Genomic DNA, 15110 nt, shown 5'->3' with positions numbered 1-15110 from the left:
TATTTTTCATGAAAATATGTTACATAATGGGCTTATGAGAGCTATTGAGATTGATGTGCAAAAAATCAATATAGAGGAGGCCAAGGACTAGAAAAACTTAATGCGAATGGGAGAGAGGGATACCTTCTGAGTACACTCTGTAGATTATGTTCTATTAGATTCTGGTTTGGAAAACCTGGAAAGACTTACATGAACTGATGCAAAGTGAAATGAACAGAATGAGGAGGCCACTGTACACAATAACATCAATATGCAATGATCAACTGTTAATGACTTAGCTATTCTCAACAATACAAAGACCCAAGACAATTCTGAAGGACCCATGATGAAAAATACCATCTACCTCTAGAGAAAGAACTGATGGAATCTGAGTGCAGATAGAAGCATACTGGGTTGTTTTTTTTTTTAAACTTTCCTTATTTTTCTTGTTTCTTTTTTGTCTGCGTTTTCTTTCACAAGATAACTAATATTGAAATGTTTTGCATGACTGCACGTGTATAACTTTTATCAAATTGCCTTCTCAGGGGGAAGGGGAGGGAAGGTAGGAGAGAATTTGGAACTCAAAATTGTGAAAAACAAAGGTTAAAAATTGTTTTTAAATGTAATTGGGAAAAAAATTAAATTACAATTTAGATTCTGGTCTGGGAATTAGAAGCTGACCCTGCATGATTTTGTTGGGCTTAGTTCCTTTTAATCTTGTTTTGATCCTGGGTAGAGAAGATTCTGGTCCCAGGTTCTTGAATTCATGAAGTATGCCTTCATGTTCTATGAGCATAATGGGCCTTGCAATCAACCAGGCAGGTCTTGTCCCTTTAAAGAGAGGAAAATAGTGGGGTTTTCAGCAGAGAACTGCTACCAGTCAGAGGTTGCTTCTCTAGGCCTTCCCACTGCTTCTAGACATTCACCTAAGACCAATTGAATAATCAGATGTACCACTCAGGCCCATTATTATGACTTCAGTATATGTTTCACAAACTATCTAGTAAGCATGTCAAAATATCATATATTTATTCTTCATCTCTCAAACTAGATGAAAAACTAGTTCCTCAGGGGACAAGGCAGCTAGGTGTCATGGGGGTTATAGTGCTGGGCCTGGAGTCAGGAAGACCTGAGTTCAAATTTGGACTTAGACAGTAGCTGTGTGACCTCTGCTTGTCTCAGTTAACTCAACTATAAAATGGGGATAATAACAGCATCTACCTCCCAGGGTTGTTATGAGGATCAAATCGATCATATTTATAAAGCATTTAGCACAGTGCCTAATAAATGCACATTCCCTCCTCCCCCAATCCCTCAAGGGAAGGAACCCTATCTCATACTTCTCTTCTATCTGCTACAGCATCAATCACAAGGATAGACTACAAGAAAGAGTACTGGAATTTGGAGTCAGGACCTTGGTCCAGCTCTGGTACTTAGCTATGTGAACATGGGCAGATACATCTCTCTGAGCTTGTTTTGTTTTTATTTTATTTTTCAATTAGCAAGCTTTTATTTTGTCCCTTATTACCCCTCCTCCCATTTAAAAGAAAAAATGAAAAGAAATAAAATCTTGTAAGAAATGGTTATAGTTAAGCAAAATAAATTCCCATGTAGGTTATAGCCTATTCTGTATTGGGAGGCCATCACCTTTCTGTCAGGAGGTGGGAAGCTTGCTTCATTGCTGCTTCTCTGGAATCATGGTTGATCATTGCATTGATCAGAGTTCTTAAGTTTTTCAAAGTCATTTGTTTTTACATTGTTGTTAATGTACAGATTGGTCTGGTTCTGCTCATTTATTTCCCTTATTATCATTTCATACAAATCTCACATTTCTCTGAAACTATCCCTCTCAATCTTTTCCTTTTTGCTTTGCTATATTTGGGGTATAGGCTTAGTAGTATAAGTATGGCCGGGCCAAAGGGTGTGTAAGGTTTAGTGACTTTTGGCCCATGGTTCCAAATTACTTTCTAGAATGGGACCAAGTCACAGCTCTGTCAACAGTGCGCTAATGTGCCTATTTTCACAACATTTGTTGTGTTCCCTTTTTGTCATCTTTGCCAGTCTGATAGGTATGAGGTCCCCAGAATTTCTAGAATTTTCATTTATTTAGTTCTTAGTGATTTGGAGCATTTTTTCCTTATATGACTATTGATAGCTTGGATTTCATCCTTTGAGAACTGCCAGTTCTTTTGATCTTTTATCATTTGGGGAAGGGCTCTGCTTTACTTTCCTGATCTGTAAAATTGGGATGATACTTGTACTACCTACAAGTTGTTGTGGGGAAAGTGCTTTGTAAACCTGAAAGCCCTATATAAATGGGAGCTGCTACAGTGGCTGTTTGAACATGAGTAAGTGAGCTAACCTCTCTGCGCCTCAGTTTCCTAATCTGTAAAATGGGGATAACACCTACACTACCTATTTCACAGGGCTGTTATGAGGAAAGCACTTTATAAACCTTCAAATGTTATAGAGATGGAAGCTATTATTATTTTCCTTAAAGCTAGGGTGCAAATATTTCTATTCATATCCATGAGGTATCACAACAGCTACTAAAAATGCTTAGGTACCTTGTACCTCTAAGACATCCTCTTTTTTTTCCTGGTAGGACATTTTTGTTTTTTTGTTTTTTTCCAACCTTCTTATTTTTATTTATTTTTTATTTTTTTAATTTTAACATGTGTTTTTAAAACTTTGGGTTACAAATTTTCTCCCTTCCTCCCTCCCCACCCAACCCTCATTGAAAAGGAAAGCATCTTGATACAGACCATAGATGTGTAGTCATGTAAAACACTTCCAGAGTAGTCATGTTGTGAAAAACTAAGTATATTTCCCTTCATCCTATCCTACCCCCCATTTATTCTATTCTCTCTTTTGACCCTGTCCCTCCTCAGAAGTGTTTGCTTCTGATTATCCCCTCCCCCAACTGCCCTCCCCTGTGTCAACCCCCTGCTCTCTTGTCCCCTTCCCCCCTTATTTTCTTGTAGGGTAAGATAGATTTCCATACCCCATTGTGTATGTTATTCCCTCCTTAAGCCAAATCCTATGAGAATAAGATTAACTCATTCCATCTCACCTTCCCCTGTTTCCCCTCCTATAAAAGCCTTTTTTTGTCTGTTTCATGTGAGATAATTTACCTCATTCTACTTCTCCCTTTCTCCTTCTCCCAGTATAGTCCTCTCTCACCCCTTAATTTTATTCTCCAGATATCACCCCTTCATCTTCAACTCACCCTGTGTCTTCTATCTGTCTATCTATCTATCTATACATACATATAATTTTTTTCCCTCCCATTGCCCTAAACTGACAAAGGACTCATGAGTTACAAATACCATCTTTCCATGCAGTAATGTAAACAGTTCAACCTTAATAAGTCTCTTATGATTTCTCTTTCCTGTTTACCTCTTCCATGTTTCACTTGAGTCATGTATTTGAAAGGCACATTTTATATTCAGCTCTGGTCTTTTCTTCAGGAATGCTTGAAAGTCCCCTATTTCATTGAATGACCATTTTTTACCCTCAAGGATTATACTCAGTTTTGCTGGGTAGGTGATTCTTGGTTGTACTCCTATCTCCTTTGCCCTCCGGAATATCATACTCCATGCCCTCCGGTCCCTTAATGTAGAAACTGCTAAATCTTGTGTTATCCTAATTGTGTTTCCACAATACTTGAATTGTTTCTTTCTGGCTGCCTGCAGTATTTTCTCCTTGACCTAGAAATTCTGGAATTTGGCTACAATATTCCTGGGAGTTTTCCTTTGGAGATCTCTTTCAGAAGGTGATTGGTGGATTCTTTCCATTTCTATTTCGCCCTCTGGTTCTAAAATATCAGGGCAGCTTTCCTTGATAATTTCTTGAAAGATGATGTCTAGGCCCTTTTTTTGATCATGGCTTTCAGATAGTCCAATAATTTTTAAGTTCTCTCTCCTGGATCTATTTTCCAGGTTAGTTGTTTTTCCAATGAGATATTTCACATTCTCTTCTATTTTTTCATTCTTTTGGATTAGTTTTACAGTGCCTTGATTTCTCAGATTGTCACTAGCTTCCAATTGCTCCATTCTACTTTTTAAGGAAGTATTTTCTTCAGTAAGCTTTTGGACTTCCTTTTCCATTTGGTCAATTTTGCTTTTTAGGGCATTCTTCTCCTCATTGGTTTTTTGGACCTCTTTTGCCATTTGGGTTAGGCTATTTTTTAAGGTGTTATTTTCTTCAGTATTTTTTTGAGTCTCCTTTAGCATCACTCTGTTTTTCCTCTACTTCTCTTACTTGCTTCTCAAAATCCTTTTTGAACTCTTCCATGGCCCGGGACCAATTCATATTTTTCTTGGAGGCTTTAGATGTAGGAGCTTTGGCTTCTTTGTCTTCTTCTGGTTGTATGTTTTGATCTTCTTTGTCACCATAGTAAGATAATATAGTCTGACTCTTTTTGCGCTGCTTGCTCATGATCCTGGCCAATTATTTGAGTTATAAACACTTTGTTAAGGTAGGGGTCTGTTTCCAGTGTGGAGAATGTACTGTCCCAAGCTTCAGGGCTTTTGTGCAGCTGTTTTCAGAGCTACTTCTAGGGACCTGTAAATTTTCAGTTCTTCCAAGGTGGTATGATCAAGGGCAAGGTGTTACTCCTTTCCTGTCCTGTGATCTGCCCTATGAGTGACCACAAGCACTCTTTTCTGTCTTGGAACTGTAAGGAGGGTTTCCTCTCCACCGCCACTACAAGCTCCACCACGCAAGCACTCCTCCTTGTCCCAGGACAGCCACCTAAAACTGTGACCCAGATCCAAGCACAGGCAAAGCAAGAGAATCCTGCACCAGCAGAGAGATCCCTGCAACCCCCCTCTGATCAGCCACTCAATTCCCCCTCAGTCTGTGGGCCAGAAGCTCAGGAGGCAGCCGCCACCCTGGGGCCATGCTCAGGAACTGGGGCAGGGACCCTGAGCTTCTTTCTCACCACTGCAGGAACAGACTTTTCCCACTGACCTTTGGCATTTGTGGGTTGAGAAGTCTGGAAACTGCCACAGCTGCCCATGATTCAGTCCTCTGAGGCCTGCTCCAGGTTTGCTGCGGCCTGCATGCCCACACTGAACTGAGTTCCTCTCCCAGCCTGGCGCGATATACCTTTCCAGTCAACCATCCAGGCTGTCTTGGGCTGGAAATTTGTTTCACTCTGTTTTGTGGGTTCTGCTGCTCTAGAATTTGTTTTGAGCCATTTAGAGGGGTTTGGGGGAGAGCTCAAGAAAGTCACTGCTTTTACTTCACCATCTTGGCTCCACCCAACCCTGGTAGGACATTTTTGAAAGGGTGTTTGCACTTAGAGGCATTTGTTGTTCAGTCATTTTCAGTCATGCACAACTCTCTGTGACCCAATTTGGGGTTTTCTTGGCAAAGATACTAGAGTAGTTTGCCATTTCCTTCTCCTGCTCATTTGACAGATGAGGAAACTGAGGCAAACAGGGTGAAGTGACTTGCCCAGGGTCACACAGCTAGTGTGTGTGTCTGAGGCCAGATTTGAACTCCGGTCTTCCTAACTACAGGCTCAGTGCTTTGTCAACTGAGCTACCTAAGGAAGCCATTTACTAGATGTATGACCTTGGGGAAGTCTCTTTCCTTCCCCTGTCTAGTCCCCAGTATCTTCATCTGTAAATAAGGGGGTTGGATCACTTCCAGTTTTATTATTATATGATACTGTGGGTACAGCCTACTGAATAGAACTAGCAGTATTGAGGAAGCCATCCTACTATATAAATTCTAAACTTATTTGAAAAGTAAAGAGCAGAATGTAAGAGCCATAGATGATTAATTTTTTTAATTAACAAGCATGTTTTTCTTCCACTTCCCTTCCCCCATAAAACAAAACAAAACAAAACAAAACCCTTATACCAATTTCCCATTATTATGCCGAACGAAAGTCCACGCTGGCTGCGGCCCAGACTATATGCCTCATTCTGTATAAGTTCTCTGGAATCATGTTTGATCATTTCATTAATCAGAGATCTAAAGATCAAAAGACAGTTTTGAAAGACTGTATCTTGTTATTGTACAAATTGTTCTTCTGGTTCTGCTCACTTCGTTCTGTATCAGTTCATACAAATCTTTCCAGGTTCCTCTGAAACTACCCCTTAGTTATTTTTTATGGTACAGTAGTATTTAATTACAGTCAAATCATTCAGATATCATCATTTGTTCAGCCATTCCCCATTTAATGGATACTCTCTTAGTGTCCAGTTCTTTGCCACTACAAAAAGAGATGCTATAAATATTTTTGTAAATGAGGTCCTTTTCCTCTTTGGGCCATAGGCCTAGTAGGAGTATTGCTGGGCCAAAGGACAGGCATAATTTAGTGATTTTGGGGGTGTGGTTCCAAATTGCTTTCCAGAATGGGATGACCAAGCCACAGCTCCATCAACAGTGTGCTAATGTGCCTATTTTCCCAAAGCTCCTCCAAATTTTGTTGTTTTCCCATTTTGTCATCTTGGCCAGTCTAATAGGTGTGAGGTAGATCCCCAGAGTTTCATTAATTCATGGTAATTTGGAGCATTTTTTTTTCATATGGCTATTGATAGCTTGGATTTTATCCTTTGAAAGCTATCTGTTCATACTCAGTTGGGGAATGAAGAGCCATAGACTCTTCAGAACTCAGAGGGATCTTAAAAATCTTTTAACTCCTTGCCCCTTTCCCCAAATTTTATAGGTGAGGAGAAGGGATATGTCCTAAACTGGACCATTTTCTCTTGCAGTTGTTTTGAGTAATCTGAAATGGACTGAAAAGCAAGTACTCTGTAAATGTAAGGGATTTTTATTCATCAACCTTAAAAGATGGGCCTAAGCCTTTCTTTTATCTTTGAGTCCCCCGGGACACAGCTAGCAAGCCCAGGACTTAGTTCTAATATCCCTGAGATTTAGTTGCCCCGCCACGTGTTATACTGACTTTAAAAAGAAAATGGTGGTCAGCACATGACTTAAAAGGCAAGGATAGGAATATTCAGATCAATATAGTTATTGGCTTATCTGTGTTGTTTGAAATCAAGGCTTAGAAAATATATTGGGTTATGCTGTAAGAAATGATGAACAGGTTGATTTTAGAAAAACATGGAAAGACTTGCATGTAATAATGAAGAGTGAAATGAGTAGAATCAAAAGAATGTTATAACAGTAATAGCAATATTGTTCAAAGAATAACTGTGAATGACTAAGTTATTCTGAGTATTATACTGAAATCAATGGCAAGGGACCTATGAAAGATGATGCCATCCACCTCCAGAGAAAGAACTAATAAATAGAAGTATGCATAGTATGGTTTTACATATGTATGTGTGTGTATACATATATATATATATATAAATCTATTGATATATATCTATATCTGTATCAAATGGTGGCCTTCTCTAGTGTGGGGGAGGGAGGGAGGGAGACAATTTGGAACTTAAAATTAACAAAAAATAAATAAAATTAAATTTAAACAAAAAAAATTGGGTTAAAAAGTTTCTGTAGACCAAGTCAAGGAAAACTGTTGAGCACTGTTGTACAGTGCATCCAAGTAAATGAGGGCATATAGACTGTTTTGTAGGAATGTTTCAGGGAAAATGGCAGAGGTTGCCCCCATCTTTGGCCCAATGCTAATTGAAAAAGCAAAACATTTTTATTTTCATTTAATGCACAAATGCAATGGACTCTGCTGCGTGTTTCATTTGGTTATATTTAGCCTTATGCCAGGTCTCACTTTGAAAAACCAATGCCACCCATTAGAAAGTACAAGTAGCAAACCATGAACACTTTTAGGGTTTTTCCAAAGAGCTCGTTTCTGAGTACAGTTTATGCCTGGAACAAGTTTTTTCAGTATAAATAAAACTAACTGGTCTTGGTCATGCTTCTGTCCTCATGATTGGAGGTATGGTCCATTTGGCCGTGATCCTAAGCAGAATGACAATTTGACTGTCCCTTCATGTTGTTGTTGTTTGTCCTTCCTTCTAGAAGAGGACCATGACGTCAGGAAGGTGATGCCATGACTTGTGAGTGCATTGGATTACAGCAAGGGAGGGCTGTGCAAAGTCACCAGCCTCACTTTATCCTACGGAGCCATCTGGGCCCAGTGTCAAGATATAGATCAAGATGACTGGAGATGGCCCCGAGTCCCTTCATGTGCCATTGGTTTAGTATTCCATGAAATAAGACTGCTGGTGATTAGGACCTTTAATTGTAATCAAGCTTGTCAAGATGTCACATATTGTTGCTTATATGTTGTTTGGTCGTTTCAGTCTCCATGACCCCATTTGGGGTTGTTTTTTGTTTTTGTTGTTGTTTTTTTTTGGCAAAGCTACTGGGGTAGTTTGCCATTTCTTTCTCTGACTCATTTTACAGTTGAGGAAACTGAGACAAACAGAATTAAGTGACTTGCCCAGGGTCACACAACTAGTAAGTGTCTGGGGCCAGATTTGAACTCATGAAGAGGAGTCTTAGTGATTCCAAAACCAATGCTCTATACAATGCAGCCTGCTGCCTTTTTGTAGTTTGAGTGAAAGATCATTTCAGAGTCAAGGGCTTCTTTGCTATCACTATAGCAAAGCTGTTCTGCTGCTAGACAGTTGTGGAACTTATCCTTAGAAGTAAGCACAGAGGCAGCTAGGTGGTGCAGTGGATGGAGTACCGGCCTCAGAGTCAAGAGGACCTGAGTTCAAATCCAGCCTCAGACACATGATACTCACTAGCTGTGTGACCCTGGGCAAGTCACTTAACCCCAATTGGCTCACAAAAAAAAAAAGAAGAAGTAAGCAGGCACCCAGAAGGCTATCAGACTATGCAAACCCTTTGACCCAGCAATACCACTACTAAGTTTGTATTCCAAAGAGATCAAAGAAAAGGGAAAAGGACCTATTTGTAAAAAAAATATTTATAGCAGGTCTTTTTGTGGTGGCAAAGAATTGGAAATCGAGGGGATGCCCATCAATTGGGGAATGGCTGAACAAGTTGTGGTATATGGTTGTGATGGAATACTATCATGCTGTAAAAAATGATGAGCTGGGCCTCAGATACTTGACACTTACTAGCTGTGTGACCCTGGGTAAGTCACTTAACCCCATTGCCTGACCAAAAAAAAATGATGAGCTGCATGGTTTTAAAAAAATCTGGAAACTGAGGAAAAGTGAAGTGAGCAGAACCAGTAACAGCAACATTATATAATGATTGACTGGGAAAGACTTAGCTACTCTGATGAAGACCACGATCCAAGACACTTCCAAAGGACCCATGATGAAATATGCTAGCCGCCTCCACTGAGAGCACTGATGAATTCTCAGTGCAGATTGAAGCATACTTCTTTTAACTTTATTTTTCTTGGGGTTTTTGTGTGTGTTTTCTTTGCAATGTAGTTAATATGGAAATATGTTTTGCGTGACTTCACACATATAATCAATATATTACTTGCCTTCTCAAGGGGTGGGGGAGGGAGAGAATTCAGAATTTTAAAAATGAATATTAAAAAATTGATCTTTGATTGGTCTGTTAATCTTGCAGAAAATAAACATTTGTTGTATTACCTAAGTACTTAACATATGCAAGCCCTGTGCCCATAGATGATAGGATTACAGCCTTGTCACGCCATCCAAGAGATCAGCCACTGTACATGTTCCAACTCTCTTTATCAGAAAGTAGCAAATAATTAAAAAGCAAGATGACAGAGACTTTGTTTTCTTTTTGTATTTAACTGGAATCTTTTATTTTTGAATCGGGCGTAAGAGACTTTTCCAAGAAATCGAGTTCTAGGGCTAGTGTTGAGATCAGTGCCCATTAAACACCATGCCTCACACCATCTCCATTTCTGCCACTCACATGTGTGGCCTGGACAAGTCACTTCTCTCTCTAGGACCTTGGTTTTCCCTTTTGCAAAGTGGGTGGGTTATACTTATATGATCTCTAAAGTCACTTTACAGAATCACAGAATCAGAATTGGAAGGGACCTTGGAGGTCTTTGAGTCCAACCAGAAAAAGAATGCCTTCTAGCATTTAATATCAATGTAAATATAAATAATAAATACCTGAGGCATGGTCAGCCAGCCTCTGCTTAAGGATCTCAGTGGAGGGCTTACTCACTAACTCCTGTCTTCCACTTTGGGACAGCACAAGTTGTTAGAAAGTTTTTCCTTCTATCCAGCTTTTATGTGCTCTCCTCCTCCGTGGTTTGCAGCTCCTATACATCAGGGATCTCATTAGCTCCCAGAGATGACCATCTCTTTGCAGATGACACCCACATCTCCATATGTCCATATCCACATCCTGATTTCCTGAGCTCCAGGCTGACATCACCAGCTGCCTAGGCATGTGCAGGTTAGTGACTTTTTCTAGCTTGATTCCAAATTTGTTTCCCAGAGTGGTAGAATCATTTCACAGCTCTGCCAACAGTGCGCCAGGCTTCCTGTCTTCCTGCAGCTTCTCTAACGTATACTGTTTTTGTCTTTTGGCATCTTTGCCAATCTTCTGGATACGCATCCTTGACTCTTCATTCTTCCCCTTCTCCCACATCTAATCAGCCGTCAAGCCTTGTTGATTCCACCTGTACATCTCTTCAATCTGCTTCCTCCTCCCCACTCACATAGTTCAGGCCTTTATCATCTCTCACCTAGCTGCCTTCTAATTGGTCTCCCTGCTTCCATTCTATCCCTTTCCCAATCCATCATCTACACACCTGCCAAAGCTGGTATCCCTAAAGCCCACATCTGATTATTTTGCTCTCCTACTCAAGAAGGTTCAGTAACTTTCTCTTGCCTCTGAAAGAAAATACAAATTCATTTGGCATTTAAAGTCCTTTCCAGTCCGGCTCTGGTCTATCCTTCCAGACTGATTTCATATCATTCTTCTACGTGAATTCCATATTCTAGCTAAACTGGTCTACTTATTCCCCATCTATGACATTTCATCTCCTGCACAGGCTGTCTGCCATGCCTAGAACTCTCCCTTTTCAGTTCTAGCTTCCTTCAAGGCTTACTTCAAGACCTACATTCCACATAAAGCCTTTCTCTATTCCCACAATTAGCACTCTCACCCTCCCTCTAAAATTACTTTCTATTTACTTCATAATATTTTGTATTGACTTAACTGTGGACTTGTTTTCCCCTCCCCAGTAGTTAAATAGGGCAATGCCCATTTTACAGATGAAGAAACAGGCTCTCAGAGATAGGAAATGAATTGGCCATGTTCACCCAGCTGGGAAGTACTGGGATCAGGAGATAAGGGTTCAGGGTTCAGTTCCAAGTGGAAGTCTCTTGTTGCTGTACCATACTGCTTCGGAATCAGCCAAACACTGAACTCTTTTCAGCATACTCTAGTAAAATGTGGATGTGTGTATTCTGTGGTAAATTAAAACTATTCCAAATGGTTAAAATGCAATCTTGGGCCTGTAGGATTGCTGAGGAAATGCATTTCCCTCTTCTCAAAAGAGAGTTGGAGCAGGGGGTGCTTCAGGAGGTGAATGTCACTGTCAGACCTGGTCATTTTGTCTGTCACTTTCATTGAGCTATTTCTCTTTGTTTAAAGAGAGAATTGAGGGGGGGGGGAGGGAGAAGGGTAGGAGAGGAAATACTTGGGGTGTAAAAAACAAAAGGCTTCAATATAACATTTTAAATGACTAAAATAAACATCTTAGTCCTTAAAGTGTTAAACTGATTTTGTTTGAAACACACACACACAGAGCAATGAAATAGTTTATTTCTGTACAATTCTAAATAATTGCTGTGTGATTGTGCATGGAACTTGTGTTAGAGCTCAAGAGATCCAAGGCTCTGAGATCGCCAGCTAAAAGGGTCCTCAAAGGCCATTAGTCCATCCCCCTTATTTGACAGAGGAGGAAACAAGATCTGAATCTTTATCAGTCAAGCTCTTTTTATGACTTCAATTTTAATTTTTTTGTTATTTTGTACCTGACAAAATCAAACATGAGCATTTCCATATACACAGAAGAACAAAAAAAAAGGTTATATGTGAAACCATGAATCTCTATTATGTACAGTTTGCATTTTAAAAATAGAATATAATTCAACATATTAGTTTCAAAGCTGTCCTGCTTGTCTGTGTCTCCTGAACCTCCTTCCATTCTAATTTTTGCATTTAAAAATGCTACAATAGCCCTCTTTTTTGGCATCCCTATTTCTAGTTCCCCTCTTCCTTCTAAATCTCTTTCCCCAATTAAAAAAAAATCCTCTCAGGTTACAAACGTGCGTAGTCAAGCAAAACAAATTCACACAGTGGCCATGTCTAAAAATGTCTAAAGCTACCTGCTCCTGGAGCCTAAACTATCTAGAATAGGTCTCAGCAGGATTTAATTTTCATCTTTCTTCTAGGCCTGTTAGACACGAGTAGAAGATTACAGATCCTGATCACCAGGTTGAGAGTGCCCGGAGTCTTGACCCCAATGTGGTCAGCTCTAGCCTTCTCTAACATCCTGCCCTCCTGTGCCTGGAGGAAGACTGACTAGCCCTCTTTGTCTTCTTGGTGAGTAACTTGGAGCATCCCTGTCCCTTGGGACCCAGTGCAGACTATGGCTGTGCAGCTGGATGCCCTGGTTGGTGCCTACACAGTGACAGGTGATCCTGATTGCCAAGTTCCTGAAGACAGCAGAGACTGTCTTCTCTTTCTTTCTTTCTTTTTTTTTGGTAAGGCAATTGGGGTTAAGTGACTTGCCCAGGGTCACACAGCTAGTAAGTGTCAAGTCTGAGGCTGGATTTGAACTCGGGTCCTCTTGACTCCCAGGCCAGAGCTCTATCCACTGCACCACCTAGCTGCCCCTGTCTTCACTTTCTATCTGTATCCCCAGGGCTTAGCTCAATGTTTTGCATACAGTCAGTGCTTAATAAATACCTTTTCATTCATTCATTCCGTTGTTACTTTGTTCATCTATATCCACAAAGCCCTTAGAGCCTGCTTGGGCCTTCATGCTATGGATGATTTCCACGTCTTGCTGGGACACCTCAGTTGGGACTGTGACCACTGTGACATGAAGGTGGTCAAGCCGCTCAATGTGAAGCTGACAGATGCCTGCTTAATTAGCCAGAATCCCCCTGGGAGCTTGCCATTTTTTGGTATTCTCTATTTTCTCAGTGCTACTAGAGGCAAGATCTTAGTGAGTAGAGAACCAGGCTTGGAGTCACAAAGACCTGGGTTCAAATCTGACATATACTGACTCTGTGACCCTAGGCAAGTCACTAGACCTCTCTGTGCCTTGGGCAACTTTATAAGACTGGAAGTTGCAGAGAAGGTGTTGACTTGCATTACCCAGGAGTTCTGTATGTCGATGTTACAAGTCCAATTGGGCCCCATCCCTTTCCCTAGTCTGTTTTCTTAGTGGGGAAAGAGGTGGCAGTGGTCCCCCTCCAGGCCTGGCCAGTGGAGTATACTCTGATGGGGTCAGTGACAGCCAGACCATCCATGCATTTCCAAGCCTATTAGGAGAGTTTCCAGGTATTCAGGGTCCAGGTGTCTGGCATGTCTTTTGTTCAAAGAAACATTCCTTGGAAACTGAGCTGGGAAGGCCTGACTGGTCCATGTCAAATTGCCACAGAATTCCATGTGGTCTGAGAATACCTGCAGGCCTTTGGGTCACTGCTTCAACCATTCATCCCCCTGGTATCTACTTTCTAGTTTAGGTCTCCCCAGTGAGAGTGGCCTGGGGTGGGGGACGCCGACTCATTTCCTGTGATGCTCTTTTGATCAGCCATGCCTCTCTTACCTGATTCCATGCTCATTTTTCTAAGCCTGAATAGTTCCAGGGCATGGCTGGCAAAGGGCCCAGTAGGCCTGGGTACTGTACCCTGTGAGGCAATATCCGGTAAGAACTAGACAAACGTGCTTAAGTTTGGTTCTTTATTGTGTATTGCAATGGGCAGTGATCTCACTAATGTGACTACAAGGCTTCCAGTGATGCAGATCCATTCATGTCTGCCTTTGTTTTGAGTATGTTCTGAAAACTTACACAGCTCACAGCTTCTAAACTGTGTCCCGGTGTGGGGAGGTGTGGGGAGTAAGCGAAAGCCCTGTGAAAATGGCTTTGTCCTGGCATCTGTGAGTTCTATGTGGCCATTAACTGCTGCCCCCTTCTGACAGCTCCAGTAACAGCAAGTGGAAGGCGGAGGAAAGAAAACATCTGCTGGGGCTTTTCTCTTATCACTTCTGGACAAATACAGTGAACAGAAAATAAGTATCACATAGTTATTTGTCCAGATGACTTCTATTAAGATTCAAAGATTTAGAACTAGAAGCTATGCTATAGATCATTCTTAACCTGGGGTTCTTAACCTGAGGCCCATGAATTTATTTGTAGAATTTTTTGACGATTGTATTTCAGTACAATTGGTTGCCTTCGTAATCCTATATATTTCATTTTATGCATTTAAAATATTATTCTGAGGGTCCATAGGCTTCACTAGACCACTAAAGGGGTCCAGAACACAAAAAGGTTAAGAAGCCCTGGCCTAGTCCAACCCCATATTTTTACAGAGATGGAAACTGAGGCACAGAAAAGTTATGATTTCCCCCAGCTGGGCTATTAAGCTGGGTCTTATTTTCTGGTTCGTTGTTCTTTCTGTTTTACTCTGCTGTATCCATTAGCCCTGGGTTTTTATAGCTCAGGTTCAGAGAGTTTGAATGACTTGCCCAAGGTACTGAGGCTGGCATATAGCATAACTGGCCCTGGAATGGAGGGCTCCTGAGCCCCTAGGCTAGAGTTCTCCCTATCACCTCAGGCTTGCCTTGGGGCTTCTCTCAGGCCACACCAGCCAGATAGAATGTTACCTGTACCTCCCGGCCCTCAGCTTGGCAGCTCTGCCTTTCCATGTTCAAACATCTTACCACTCTAGGGAACAAACCTGTTCATTTGTCATTCTGTCAGGCCCGGTGGGAGAGGAGGGAAGGAGAGAGAGAGAGAGACAGAGAGAGAAAGAGAGAGAGAGACAGAGAGAGAGAGAGACAGAGAGACAGAGACACACAGAGACAGAGAGAGACAGAGACAGAGAGACAGAGAAGAGAAAGAAACAGAGAGAGGAAGAGAGAGAAACAGAGAGAAGGAGGAAGGGAGGAAGGGGGGGAGAGAGGGAGAAGGAGTGAGGTGGAGAGAGAGAGAGAGAGAAAGAGAGAGATACAGACAGAGGAAGAGA

This window comes from Vombatus ursinus, unplaced genomic scaffold (genome assembly GCF_900497805.2).
Source record: "Vombatus ursinus unplaced genomic scaffold, bare-nosed wombat genome assembly UNPS02004437.1, whole genome shotgun sequence".
NCBI lineage: Eukaryota > Metazoa > Chordata > Mammalia > Diprotodontia > Vombatidae > Vombatus > Vombatus ursinus.
Note: the sequence above shows the minus strand (reverse complement) of the source record.